We start from the raw sequence: 13,779 nt of genomic DNA, 5'->3' as shown, positions 1-13,779 counted from the left end.
TGAGGAAGTGAATAGTTGTGTGGCTACCGCAGGGCAGTAATGTTGTAGCTCCTGGTTTAAGGAGCAGAGTGCCGCAGCGGAAGCGTGCTGGGCCATTAGCCCGACGTCAGGGAATCCTGGCTATTCTCTGCTATTTACATTCTCCCTGACACGAAAAGAAAACATAACTCACGTTCCTGTTTGTTTTGCAGCAAATACCTTTCAGAATCTTTCTTGCAGTCTCGTCCCAGGAATGAAGGCGACAGCATGACACAGTACAACGTTGCAAAGCTCACACAGAGGGAAGCACAGATAAAATGCTTTAAAGTCTCTGCTCAATTGATCCTCAAGATAAACACTTCCAAATTCCACCAATTCCATTGGGAAATGCATGAATATCGATTGTTTAAATTTTACATACATCTAACACCTCTCCGTCCACCCGGTCACATTCTATCACCGACAGTTCATGTGAATCTCCCCCGCTCTGTTGCGGTTCTGTGTCGTGGCCAGTAGATGTCAACACACTCTGGTAGAGCGTAGTTCACAGATTAGAGTGAGACACAACTGATAAAAATTGTTTTATTATATTAAAGTTGGGACGGCGGGATTTCGAAGAAGATAATATGTGGTGATGATCTATTCTTATATTTTGGTTGTGTTGAAGCCGTCAACATGTTGTATGTGGGAGTGAGGTGCATTCTCTCTGCACTTCTCTGGTCCCGTTTGTAAATGGGGGATTCCTGTCGCTCTCGGGTAATGTGTGAGAGTGTAAGAGACATTCTGAACCTGTCAGTCTTCGTCACTATATGTGCCTGTGGATACGTTGTCAGTGGAACCGCACCGTGACACCAGTTCTTCAGCGACCCACAGTACAGTTGAGGTTACCGGGATGACGTTTCCCATAATTCTCTTCAGCCACCTCTCCAGGATGAACCTCCTCCTGTTTGTAGACTGGAGGGGTTCTTTGGCTACTTGCCTGTAATAAGATCGCATATAAAAATTCCATTGAAGTAAATGAGTTGTATCATGTGGTTAAGGAGACGCACAATAACCCATTGTACTCTGCACACGTGGGTTCAAATCCCATCCTCGTCTGTCATGTGTCTGTTGTGTCTCTGGTCCACTTCATGAGCATGAAGTACAAATGCTGTGATTTTTTGCTTTGGTTCACGGGCTTGGCGGGTGGTGAATTCGGCGAACACTGTCTGTGTTGAAACCACATTATAAAAAGGTGAGAAAGTTACTTATTTCACTCCCTGACTTAATTGCGCATACATTCTGAGTTGGAAACTGTTTCTTCGTCTCAGTTTGAAACTCACAAAGTCGCGCAAAAGGTAAGTTCATAAAATAAAGAAGCAGACTTCAGCCATTAGACCCATCGAGTCTGCCCAGCCATTCTATCGTGGCTGATATCTTCCCCATCTGCGACCTACAATGTTACAGATGAAGAGGTCGATTGCGATATCAGCAGGAACACCTTCTCCCTAGAACGCATGATCTCGGAGCGGGAGTAGGCAATTTAGCCTCCTGAGCCTAACACCTTCCATGTGATGTTGGCTGATCCCATCCTGGCCTCAACTCCACCGTCTTCCCGTTCTCCGTATCCCTTCAACTCCTTACCAATAAAACTCTCTCTACCACCTCCTTAAATTTACTCACTCTCCCTGCATCCAACGCAATCTGGGGTACCGAATTCCACAGAATCATAAACCCTTTGGAATAAGTAGTTTTCCCTCAAATCTTTTTTCACATTGCAATCTCTTATTCTAAGATCATGACCTCCTCTTTTAGAATGCCCCACAAGAGGAAGCAACAGCTCCACGTCAACTTTTTCCATACCTTTTGGCATCTGATACACCTTAATTAGATAATGACGCATACATTCTGAGTGTGAAACTGTTGGCCAGTCTTCCTCAGTTTGAAACTCACGATGTTGCACGATAACATCCGATTCAATGGCCGGGAATCGAACAGGGACAACTGCTTGGAAGAAAACTTTGCTCACCACTCTCCCACCGTCGCTGCATTTCCAATTTTGAACACCAGGTGGAATAGAAGGAGGCAGATACATTCAATCAGTTCATGGATGCAAAACGAATTAAGGCATATTGCCATGCGTACTTGTGGGACGAAGTGGCCGAGTGGTTAAGGCGATGAACTACCAATCCATTGTGCCCTACACACGTGTGTTCGAGTTCTATGCTCGTTGATTTTAAATCCACTTTTCTCGGAAGTAGGCCTCCTTTTTCCAAGATGGATATGCAATCACTGATGTGACAATCTATTCCAAGTTATCAGGCCAGATTGCATCGAGTTGGGTTAGAGGACGGTGGAACGGAGGCAGACGTGTTTGGGGCTTAACCGCTCTTTGACACCAGTTCTTCTTCGGCTACCCACAGTACAGTCGAGGATACCGGGTTGGCTTCTCCCATAATTACCTTCTGCCACCTCTCCTGGATGAACATCCTCCTGTTTGTGTCCTGGAGGGTTGCTTCGGTCACTTGTCTGTGAGAAGGTCAGGTATTAAAGTTCCATGAAGTAAAGGAGTTGTACCACGTGGTTAAGGGGGTGCACAAGAAACCTTTGTGCTCTGCGCACTTGCGTTCGAATCCAATCCTCGTCTGTACCGTATCTGTTGTGTCTCTGTTTGATCCACTTCATGAGGGTGATGGAAAAATGCTGTGATTTTTATTGTTTGGGGCTTGGAGTTGTGAATAATCGAACACTTTCCATATTGAAACCACTTTAGAAAATGACGAGAAAGTTACTTAATTCACTCCCCCCCCCCCCATAATTGCGCACACATTCTGAGTTGGAAACTATTTCTTTCCCTCAGTTTGAAAGTCATGAAGCCGCGCAAACGATAGATTCATCAGATATATGAGCAGTATTACGCCATTCGACCCATCGAGTCTGCCCGCCATTCGATCATGACTGAAATGTTCATCATCTGCTACCTGAAATGTTACGGAACAAGAGATGGATTGAGATATCAGCCAGAACACCTCCTCCCGAGAACACATAACATTGGAGCTGGGATATGGAATTTAGCCTCTTGGGCGTAAAACCTTCCATGTGATCTTGCCTGATCAAACATAATGGCCTCAACACCGCCGTCCTGCCCGTTCTCCAGAACCCTTCAACTCATTACCAATAAAAGTCTCTCTAAGTCCTCCTTAACTTTCTCACTGTCCCTGCATCCACCACACTCTGAGGAAGTGAATTCCACAGAATTACAAGCCTTTGGGAGAAGTCGTTTTTCTTTTTTAAATTTGCAGCCTCATATTCTAAGATGATGACCTCTCGTTTTAGACTACCCCACAACAGGTAACATCAACTCCATGTCTACAATATCTACACCTTTTCGCATCTTAAACGCCTCACTTAGATAATCCGTATAAATTCTGAATGAGAAACAGTTGACCAGTCTTCCTCAGTTTGAAACTCAGGATGTCGCGCAAAAACACCCGATTCAACTATTACTGCGCTGGCCGGGAATCGAAACGGAGTCAATGGTTTCAAAAGCAGCGATGCTCACCACTATACCACCACCACTGCATTTCACCCGTCGAATACCTGGTTGAATAGAAAGAGGCAAATAATTGCCATCAGTTCATGGATGCAAAACGAATTAAGACGTATTGACGCGCCAAGTTGTGCGACGAGGTGGCCGAGTGGTTAAGGCGATGGACTGCTAATCCATTGTGCTCTGCACACGTGGGTTCGAATCCCATCCTCGTCGATTTTTCGCCCATTGTTTCTCGGAAGTGGAATTCATTTTTACACGATGGATCTGCAATCACTGATGTGACAAACTATTCCAAGTTGTCAGGCCACTTGCATCGAGTTGCGTTAGAGGAGGGACGAACGGAGGCACGAACGGCGGCAGACGTGTTTGGGGCTTAACTCCACATTGCCACAATTCTTCTTCGGCTACCAACTGTGCAGTCGAGGTTGCCGGGTTCACTTCTTCCATTATTACCTTCTGCCACCTCTCGTGGATGAACGTCCTCCTGATTGTACATTGGTGGGGTGCTTCGGCTACTTGTCTGTGACAAGATCAGATATTAAAATTCCATGAAGTAAAGGGGTTGTTCCACATGGTTAAGGTGATGCACAATAATCCATTGTACTCTGCACACGTTGATTCAAATCCCATTCTTGTCTGTAACGTGTCTGTTGTGTCTCTGTTTTGTCCACTTCATGAGGATATAGAAAAAAGGCTGTGATTTTTAGCTTTTGATTAAGGGCTTGGCGGGCGGTGAATAGACGAACGCTGTCCATGGTGAAACCAAATAATAAAAAGCTGAGAAAGTTACTTTTCACTCCCTGCCCTAATTGCGCATAAATTCTGAGTTGGAAACTGTTCCTTCCCCTCAGTTTGAAACTCAGACTCGATGGGTCTAATGGCTTAATTCTGCTCCTATATTTTATGAACTTATCTTTTGCGCGACTTCGTGAGTTTCAAACTGAGGAGAAGGAACAGTTTCCAACTCACGAAGTCGCGCAAAAGATAAGTTCATAAAATATAGGAGCAGAATTAAGCCATTAGACCCATCGAGTCTGCCCCGCCATTCTATCGCGGTTGATTGTGCCAGTTAGAAACTTCTAATATTCTAACAATTATTTGGGAACTAGAATCGTCTAATATTCCATTCCCTGTGTAGGTTAGAAACTTCTAATATTCAAACCTCCACCTGCTTAACTAGAAACTTCTAATATTCTAGCATCGCTTTACCCAGAAACTTCTAATATTCTAGCCCTCCACGTTGCGCGCCATGAAGTTAAAACCTCACCACTATTCTTAGAATTCCCCCTGTACCAGAAAAGGGTCAAGATATTCTAAATGATGAACAGGGATTCTCACTCCCTGACTTCTATGCAGACTTAGGTGGGCGCTATTCGGGTCAAACCAGTGTTTCATGTTATCCCACGGCATAACCCATGTCTTCAGAGAAGATTCTGTTTACTTTCCACTCAGGTGCTTCACTCACGGGTCCGGCTTTTCTAAGTAGAGTAAAGTAAACTTTCTAATAAACACTCTTTCAGGTTATCAATTTAAGTTCGTTTTAATTTCAAATTAAAAGATGTAATCACTGTTTTTACAGAAAAGTAATAAGATCTTTTCTTTGCATCTTCCTGGTCAGTTGTTAGACCTTCAAGTCTGCCTTGACAATTTTCTCCTGTAACTTTTGTTTTTTTCCTGATGGATTCGCTGTTCTGCTCGGCTTCCGTGTTCAGTCCTTCCCATGACCGAGGGCAGCTATGAGGCTGGCTGCTGAATTATTAGGTATTATATAGCCCTTTGCGCAGCCTTAGTTTCTACATGGCATTTATTGAAATGTAGCCGTTGCTTGCCGACTGTAGCTAATGCAATCTCCCTGTCGTTGAACTAGCTTATTCTGCTTGACATGTAATACTTTTGTTTGGCAGGTAATATATTTATTTGTTGCTTCGTCAGCAACTTTCCTGATATCTGTCTTTAGTGATGTTTTTTCTCAGTCTAAATACTGGATATGAACTCGTGTTCAACGAAGCAGTTCGCCTCTGCCCTTCCACTGGTCAGCTGGTGTCAACGGCAGGTCGCCCCCTATATTTCTAACCTTATCTGGCTTGGACCTATACCCTATGACCTGATTATTTGCTAAAAGATTTTTAACGTCAAAAATGTGTAAATTATGGGATAAACGTGCCACCTCATGTGTTTCTTAGCTGGAAAGCAGTTGTCTCATATTTAAGTGGCGTCAGCAAGGTTTCCCGCTTAACCTTCTCCCCCGATTTAAACCTAAGATCCTGGTTGTTCCTTTTTTAATTGTTCAGTAAAATAATGCACTTCTCGGGAAGTGTGAAATACTGTTCCCGTTTATATAACTTAAGATTTTAAATTGATTGAATGTCTTTTTAACTTTAAAACCATGTTGAGTTGTCCATATCTGTTTTCTCTAACGCCTGCGAAGCTATCTGTATTTTAAACAACCTGCGGCTGTTAACCCTTTGTGGGACCTTTCCCTTTCATTTAAAATCTCTGTCTTTTCCAGGTTCACATTCATGGTTCAAATGATATATTTTTTCATTATAACCTGTTCCTCACACGAAGGTATTGAGAGACGAAGATCTGAGCGACGTGAAGTATCCAATTGGAGAGATGCATCATGGCGACTGGAATCTCTCTCCACAGCTGCTTCCGGTGCTGCTTTCACAGCCGACGAACCCCTCCAGTGTCCAAACAGGTGAAAGTTCATCCAGTAGAGGCGGCAGAAGGGAGTTCTGGGAGAAGGCAACTTAGTCACCTCGACTATACTGTGGGTAGCTGAAGAACAGGTGTCAAGGAGCAGATCATACTGAAAGGAAAATGTTGATACTAATAAAGAAAAAGGCAGATGTGCTGCTGGGTGATAGCGACTTGTTTGCTTTTGGTGTGAGTGCGAATACAAATAGCAGACGATGGTTTTGGTCCATCGACTGCTGGGCTATGGGCCCACCACGCTTCCGCTGCGCCACTCCGCACGTGGTTGAGCTATTCGCGGTCGAGGTCGAGGAATCGACTCACAGGGGGCCAATAAGGAAATAAAGCTTTATCGAGCAATGAATCACAATAGAAACCGAGTCCCCAACTTCCCCTCTTGGACGGATGTGAAGAATCCAACCTGCCAGACTATTTACAAGAGAAGACGAATTTTACCCTTCTCTTGGGATCAATATTAATTCCTCAACCAGACTCACCGAAGCAGATTATCGATTCATGAGCTGGGCGTTTGCCGGTGGGGTCTTGCTGTGCGTATTTAAGCTGGAATTTCATGTCATGAGACCAACGCTTTTCTATTGAAAGGGAGGTAATGGATCTTCCTGAGGTTGAAAATCTTGCTGGAGAAATTTAACCTCGTGGAGGAAAAGGCAATATCAGGAGTCGGATTCGAGCCATCGCCTCCAGAAGAAACTGCGACCTGAACGCAGCGCCTCAGACCGCTCGGCCATCCTGATGCGTTGTCGCCGAAACTAAGATCCGTGCACAAATCGACTTAAAGACTATCTTCATCGTTATTTCATTTCAAACAAGATATGCTTTTCCTACTTTTGAACCCCTTCCAGAGTCCTGTGTCTGAGTGCCATCCTTGTCCAAACCGCTGGTGTTTAAGGAGCTTCTCATTGCTGCATTGATCAGTTTGCTCTAATCAACATGGTCCGAATTCCCGCTCTACCTGTTCCTCACACGAAGGTATTGAAAGTCTACGATCTGAGCGACGTGAAGTATCTAATTGGAGAGTTGCATTCTGGCGACTGCAATAACTCTCCACAGCTGCTTCCGGTGCTGCTCTCACAGACAGGCAGCCGAAGAACCCCTCCAGTGTCCAATCAGGTAAACGTTAATCCAGTAGAGGCGGCAGAAGAGTGTTCTGGGAGAAGTCAACTTAGTCACCTCGACTGTACTGTGGTTAGCTGAAGAACAGGTGTGAAAGAGTGGATCAGACTGAAAGCAAAACTTTGATACCAATAAAGAAAAAGGCAGATGTGCTGCTGACAAACAGCAACTTTGTTCCGTTTGGTGTGATTGAGAATATGAATAGCAGAGGATGGTTTCGATCCATCGACCTCTGGGTTATGGGCCCAGCACGCTTCCGCTGCGCCACTCTGCTCGGTGCTCTTTATCTCCGTGGTCGGACTTGAGGCAAAGTATAAAGAAGTCTGTAACAGCGTGATCAATGTTTCCAGAGAGATGAAACTGCCGCCCCGAACTTCATTCTATGAAGATGATCCCAGCCACTCCCCACTTCCCCATCAGAACAACGTCACAGAAGAAATCAATTCACCATCACAGAACAACCATTCCGCACGAAAGTAAATTATCTGAACGATGCTGACCAGAATCAGTGTGCTCAAACGAGTATTCTTGTTGAAAGAAAAAAATGAGGCAGTGAATAGTTGTGTGGCTATCGCAGGGCAGTAATTTTGTAGCTCCTGGTTTCAGGAGCAGAGTGCCGCAGCGGAAGCGTGCTGGGCTATGAGCCAGAGGTCGAGGAATCGAGGGTATTCTCTGCTATTTACATTCTCCCTCACGCCAAAAGTAAACATAACACACGTTCGTGTTTGCTTTGCAGCAAATACCTATCAGAAACTTTCTTGCAGTCTCATCCCGACATTAGTCCCAAGAATGAAGGAGACAGCATGAGACATTACAACATTGTAAAGCTCACACATAGGGAACCACAGAGAAAATGCTTTAAAGTCTCAGCAGATCTGACAGCATCTGGAGGGAGAGAAATGAGCTGACGTTTCGTGTCCAGGTGTCCCTTAGTCAAAGCTGCTCGGGAAACGTTATCCAGTAGTACCCCACAGAGGGGCAATATAGATATAGAACGAGATCCAGTAATAACTCACAGGGGGCCAATAAGGAAATAAAGCTTTATCGAGCAATGAATCACAATAGAAACCGAGTCCCCAACTTCCCCTCTTGGACGGATGTGAACAATCCAACCTGCCAGACTATTTAGAAGAGAAGACGAATTTTACCCTTCTCTTGGGATCAATATTAATTCCTCAACCTGAGTCACTGAAGCAGATTATCGAGACATGAAATTGCCGGTGGGGTCTTGCTGTGCGTATTTAAGCGGGAATCTCATGTCCTGAGACCAACGCTTTTCCATTGAAAGGGAGGTATTGGATCTTCCTGAGTTTGAAAATCTTGCTGGAGAAATTTAACCTCGTGGAGTAAAAGGCAATATCAGGAGTGGGATTTAAACCCACGCTTCCAGAAGAGACTGCGACCTGAACGCAGCGCCACAGACCGCTCGGCCATCCAGATGCATTGACGCAGGAATTAAGATCCGTGCACAAATCGAATAAAGTCTGTCTTCATCTTTATTTCATTTCAAACAAGATATGCTTTTCCTACTTTTGAACCCCAGCCAGAGTCCTGTATCTGAGTGCCATTCTTGTCCAAACCGCTGGTGTTTAAGGAGCTTCTCATTGCTGCATTGATCAGTTTTCTCTAATAAACAAGGTCCGATTTTCCGCTCTCCCTGTTCCTCAGACGAAGGTATTGAAAGTCTAAGACCTGAGGACGTGAAGTACCCAATTGGAGAGTTGCGTTCTGGAAACTGCAATCTCTTTCCACAGCTGCTTCCGGTGCTGCTTTCACAGACAAGTAGCCGAAGAACCCCTCCAGTGTCCAATCAGGTGAACGTTCATCCAGTGGAGGCGGCAGAAGAGTGTTCTGGGAGAATTCAACTCAGTCACCTCGACTGTACTGTGGCTAGCTGAAGAACAGGTGTCAAAGAGTGGATCAGACTGAAAGCAAAACTTTGGTACTAATAAAGAAAAAGGCAGATGTGCTGCTGACAAATAGCAACTTGTTTCCGATTGAGAATATGAATAGCCGAGAATGGTTTCGATCCATCGACATCTGCGTTATAGGCCCAGCACGCTTCAGCTGCGCCACTCTGCTCGGTGCTCATCATTTTTGAGGTCGGACTTGAGGCAAAGTTTGAGGAAGTCTGTAACAGCGTGATCAATGTTCCCAGAGAGATGAAACTGCCGCCCCGAACTTCATTTTTTAAAGGTGATTCCAGTCACTCCCCACTTTCCCATCAGAACAACGTCACAGAAGAAATCACATCACCTTCACAGAACAACCATTCAGCACGAAACTGAATTATCTGAACTATGCTGACCAGAATCAGTGTGCTCAAACGTGTGTTCTTGTTGAAAGAAAAAAATGAGGCAGTGAATAGTTGTGTGGTTACCGCAGGGCAGTAATGTTGTAGCTCCTGGTTTAAGGAGCAGAGTGCCGCAGCGGGAGCCTGCTGGGCCATTAGACCGAGGTCGAGGAATCGAGGGTATTCTCTGCTATTTACATTCTCCCTCACGCCAAAAACAAACATAACACACGTTCCTGTTTGCTTTGCAGCAAATACCTATCAGAAACCTTCTTGCAGTCTCATCCCGACATTAGTCCTAAGAATGAAAGAGACAGCATGACACATTACAACATTGTAAAGCTCACACACAGGGAACCATAGAGAAAATGCTTCAAAGTCTCAGCATATCTGACAGCATCTGGAGGGAGAGAAATGAGCTTACGTTTCGAGTCCAGATGACCCTTAGTCAAAGCTGCTCGGGAATCGTTATCCAGCAGTACCCCATAGAGGGGCAATATAGATATATAACGATATCCAGTAATAACTCACAGGGGGCCAATGAGGAAATAAAGCTTTATCGAGCAATGAATCACAATAGAAACCGAGTCCCCAACTTCCCCACTTGGACGGATGTGAACAATCCAACCTGCCAGACTATTTACAAGAGAAGACGAATTATCTTCTATGTGGCATATAAGGAAAGTAGGAAGGAACTTAAGCAAGGAGTCAGGAGGGCTAGAAGGGGTCACGAAAAGTCATTGGCAAATAGGGTTAAGGAAAATCCCAAGGCTTTTTACACGTACATAAAAAGCAAGAGGGTAGCCAGGGAAAGGGTTGGCCCACTGAAGGATAGGCAAGGGAATCTATCTGTGGAGCCAGAGGAAATGGGCGAGGTACTAAATGAATACTTTGCATCAGTATTCACCAAAGAGAAGGAATTGGTAGATGTTGAGTCTGGAGAAGGGGGTGTAGATAGCCTGGGTCACATTGTGATCCAAAAAGACGAGGTGTTGGGTGTCTTAAAAAATATTAAGGTAGATAAGTCCCCAGGGCTAGATGGGATCTACCCCAGAATGCTGAAGGAGGCTGGAGAGGAAATTGCTGAGGCCTTGACAGAAATCTTTGGATCCTCGCTGTCTTCAGGGGATGTCCCGGAGGACTGCAGAATAGCCAATGTTGTTCCTCTGTTTAAGAAGGGTAGCAAGGATAATCCCGGGAACTACAGGCCGGTGAGCCTTACTTCAGGGGTAGGGAAATTACTGGAGAGAATTCTTCGAGACAGGATCTACTCCCATTTGGAAGCAAATGGACGTATTAGTGAGAGGCAGCACGGTTTTGTGAAGGGGAGGTCGTGTCTCACTAACTTGATAGAGTTTTTCGAGGAGGTCACTAAGATGATTGATGCAGGTAGGGCAGTAGATGTTGTCTATATGGACTTCAGTAAGGCCTTTGACAAGGTCCCTCATGGTAGACTAGTACAAAAGGTGAAGTCACACGGGATCAGGGGTGAGCTGGCAAGGTGGACACAGAACTGGCTAGGCCATAGAAGGCAGAGAGTAGCAATGGAGGGATTCTTTTCTAATTGGAGGGCTGTGACCAGTGGTGTTCCACAGGGATCACTGCTGGTACCTTTGCTCTTTGTAGTATATATAAATGATTTGGAGGAAAATGTAACTGGTCTGATTAGTAAGTTTGCAGACGACACAAAGGTTGGTGGAATTGCGGATAGCGATGAGGACTGTCTGAGGATACAGCAGGATTTAGATTGTCTGGAGACTTGGGCGGAGAGATGGCAGATGGAGTTTAATCCGGACAAATGTGAGGTAATGCATTTTGGAAGTTCTAATGCAGGTAGGGAATATACAGTGAATGGTAGAACCCTCAAGAGTATTGAAAGTCAAAGAGATCTAGGAGTACAGGTCCACAGGTCATTGAAAGGGGCAACACAGGTGGAGAAGGTAGTCAAGAAGGCATACGGCATGCTTGCCTTCATTGGCCGGGGCATTGAGTATAAGAATTGGCAAGTCATGTTGCAGCTGTATAGAACCTTAGTTAGGCCACACTTGGAGTATAGTGTTCAATTCTGGTCGCCACACTACCAGAAGGATGTGGAGGCTTTAGAGAGGGTGCAGAAGAGGTTTACCAGAATGTTGCCTGGTATGGAGGGCATTAGCTATGAGGAGCGATTGAATAAACTCGGTTTGTTCTCACTGGAACGAAGGAGGTTGAGGGGCGACCTGATAGAGGTATACAAAATTATGAGGGGCATAGACAGAGTGGATAGTCAGAGGCTTTTCTCCAGGGTAGAGGGGTCAATTACTAGGGGGCATAGGTTTACGGTGAGAGAGGCAAGGTTTAGAGTAGATGTACGAGGCAAGTTTTTTACGCAGAGGGTAGTGGGTGCCTGGAACTCGCTACCGGAGGAGGTGGTGGAAGCAGGGACGATAGGGACATTTAAGGGGCATCTTGACAAATATATGAATAGGATGGGAATAGAAGGATACGGACCCAGGAAGTGTAGAAGATTGTAGTTTAGTCGGGCAGCATGGTCGGCACGGGCTTGGAGGGCCGAAAGGCCTGTTCCTGTGCTGTACATTTCTTTGTTCTTTGTTCTTTGTTGAATTTTACCCTTCTCTTGGCATCAATATTAATTCCTCAACCAGAGTCACTGAAGCAGATTATCCAGTCATGAACTGGGCTTTTGCCGGTGGGGTCTTGCTGTGCATATTTAAGCAGAAATCTCATGTCCTGAGACCAACGCTTTTCCATTGATAGGGAGGTATTGGATCTTCCTGAGGTTGAAAATCTGGCTGGAGAAATTTAACCTCGTGGAGTAAAAGGCAACTTCAGGAGTGAGATTCGAACCCACGCCTCCAGAAAAGACTGCGTTTTCAACGCAGCGCCTTAGACCGCTCGGTCATCCTGATGCGTCGTCGTCGAATCTAAGATCCGTGCACAAATCGACTTAAAGTCTATCTTCATCGTTATTTCATTTCAAACAAGATATGCTCTTCCTACTTTTGAACCCCAGCCAGAGTCCTGTATCTGAGTGCCATCTTTGTCCAAACCGCTGGTGGTTCAGGAGCTTCTCATTGCTGCATTGATCAGTTTGCTCTCATCAACAAGGTCCGATTTCCCGCTCCACCTGTTCCTCAGACGAAGGTATTGAAAGTCTAAGATCTGAACGGCGTGACGTGTCCATTTGGAGAGTTGCATTCTGGCGACTGCAATCTCTCTCCACAGTTGCTTCCCGTACTGCTTTCACAGACAAGTTCACTGACTGTACTGTGGTTAGCTGAAAAACAAGGAGCGGATCAGACAGAAAGCAAAACTTTGCTACTAATAAAGAAGAAGGCAGGTGTGCTGCTGACAAATAGCGACTTGTTTCCGTTTGGTGTGAGTGAGAATATAAATAGGCTTGTAACTTGCTGGCGAGGCCGTCGCCGGTGATGATGACGTGGCGTGGACTCGCTGAACCAGGTTCAGGAGCTCGAGCACCGAGCAGGGACGCTCTGTCAGGCCCGACGATTTCAAACCACAGTGTTGCCTTGATCGCCTTGTTGGATACCCCTAGTTGACAGGAACCAGTGGCAGCTATGGCATTGCCATTGTAGTCATTGAACTGGCAGGCCGGTGGAAGAATGCTTGGTCTGGCACGCATGGTGTCGAGGCCGGATTTTGAGATGAGGTTCGCTGATGCGCCGGTGTGAAGTTTGAATCGGATGCAAGCCTTGTCTCATTTCATTTCATTTCGTTTTCATTTCATTAATTGTGTGGACAGCACACCACCCGTCGATCCACACTGAGGATCGAGAGGCGTTTCTCGTTGTGGTGGAAGGCAGCGCATGTGTAGTTATGATGCCCACCCGGTATGGGGACCTGACGCACTCAGCATCAGGGTCTGTTGGGCTGTCGGGATCGGAATCTGGCATGCCTTGTTGTATCGAGCGGACACTTCTGCGTCGCAGCTGGGATCGCTGGCTGCTGAGCGGTGGAGCAGATCTGCAAAGGGCTGCATAGTGGCCAAGCTTGCCACACTGTAGACACCGGCGTCCTTTTGCCGGACATTTCCGCTTTAAGTGGGTGGAGCCACAATTCGGAGATGTCATGACGCCGATGGCAGGGCATTCCGTGCGCCATCGCGCATGCGCAGTACGGTCGG

At 45.8% G+C, this 13,779-nt stretch overlaps 2 non-coding genes across 2 annotated transcripts; one reads left to right on the top strand and one right to left on the bottom strand.

Annotated features, from left to right (window-relative positions):
* The first annotated feature begins 3,642 nt into the window (after window positions 1-3,642).
* On the top strand, window positions 3,643-3,724 carry trnas-gcu (transfer RNA serine (anticodon GCU)). Its single transcript has one exon. It is a non-coding gene; the product is annotated as a tRNA-Ser (tRNA).
* Window positions 3,725-7,544: 3,820 nt separating this feature from the next.
* trnam-cau (transfer RNA methionine (anticodon CAU)) lies at window positions 7,545-7,616 on the bottom strand. Its single transcript has one exon. It is a non-coding gene; the product is annotated as a tRNA-Met (tRNA).
* Window positions 7,617-13,779: the final 6,163 nt, after the last annotated feature.

Source organism: Scyliorhinus torazame, chromosome 24 (assembly GCF_047496885.1).
Source record: "Scyliorhinus torazame isolate Kashiwa2021f chromosome 24, sScyTor2.1, whole genome shotgun sequence".
Classification (NCBI taxonomy): domain Eukaryota; kingdom Metazoa; phylum Chordata; class Chondrichthyes; order Carcharhiniformes; family Scyliorhinidae; genus Scyliorhinus; species Scyliorhinus torazame.
The sequence above is the reverse complement of the archived record's forward strand: the minus strand, read 5'-3'. Positions and strand labels throughout refer to the sequence as shown.